Source organism: Nomia melanderi, unplaced genomic scaffold, assembly GCF_051020985.1.
Source record: "Nomia melanderi isolate GNS246 unplaced genomic scaffold, iyNomMela1 scaffold0014, whole genome shotgun sequence".
Classification (NCBI taxonomy): Eukaryota; Metazoa; Arthropoda; class Insecta; order Hymenoptera; family Halictidae; genus Nomia; species Nomia melanderi.
In genome coordinates, this window is record NW_027475130.1 from 6,259,071 (window position 1) to 6,260,025 (window position 955).

Sequence of the window (955 nt, forward strand, 5' to 3'; positions counted from 1 at the left end):
ATCTCCAATAGCACCCGAGATATCACCAGATATATATTGGATTTTTCCCTAACCCTGAGTGTCCGGCCCCATGACACGGTGGTTTTTTCGGCCCCTGGTGGTCCGAGGTCGTTGCCGATGCACAGATTCATGCGCCAGGGCCTTCCGCAGACAAAGTACTTTGATTTATTGCGCTATCTGTAATAGCACCCGAGATATCACAAGATATATATTGGATTTTTCCCTGACCCTGAGTGTCCGGCCCCATGAGACGGTGGTTTTATCGGCCCGTGGTGGTCCGAGGTCGTTCCCGCTGCACAGATTCATGCGCCAGGGCCTCCTGCAGATAATTCACTTTGGTTTATTGCGCTATCTCCAATAGCACCCGAGATATCACCAGATATATATTGGATTTTCCCCTGACCCTGAGTGTCCGGCCCCATGAGACTGTGGTTTTCTCGACCCCTGGTGGTCCGAGGTCGTTCCCGCTGGCCAGATTCAGGCGCCAGGGCCTCCTACTGACAACGCACTTTGATTTATTGCGCTATCTGTAACAGCACCCGAGATATCACCAGATATATATTGGATTTTTCCGTGACCCTGAGTTTCCGGCCCCATGAGACGGTGGTTTTCTCGGTCCGTGGTGGTCCGAGGTCGTTCCCGCTGCACAGATTCATGCGCCTGGGCCTCCTGCAGATAATTCACTTTGGATTATTGCGCTATCTCTAATAGCACCCGAGTTATCACCAGATATATATTGAATTTTCCCCTGACACTGAGTGTCCGGCCCCATGTGACTGTGGTTTTCTCGGCCCCTGGTGGTCCGAGGTCGTACCCGCTGCCCAGATTCATGCGCCAGGGCCTCCTACAGACAATGCACTTTGGTTTATTGCGCTATCTCCAATAGCACCCGAGATATCTCCAGATATATATTGGATTTTTCCCTAACCCTGAGTGTCCGGCCCGATGGGACGGT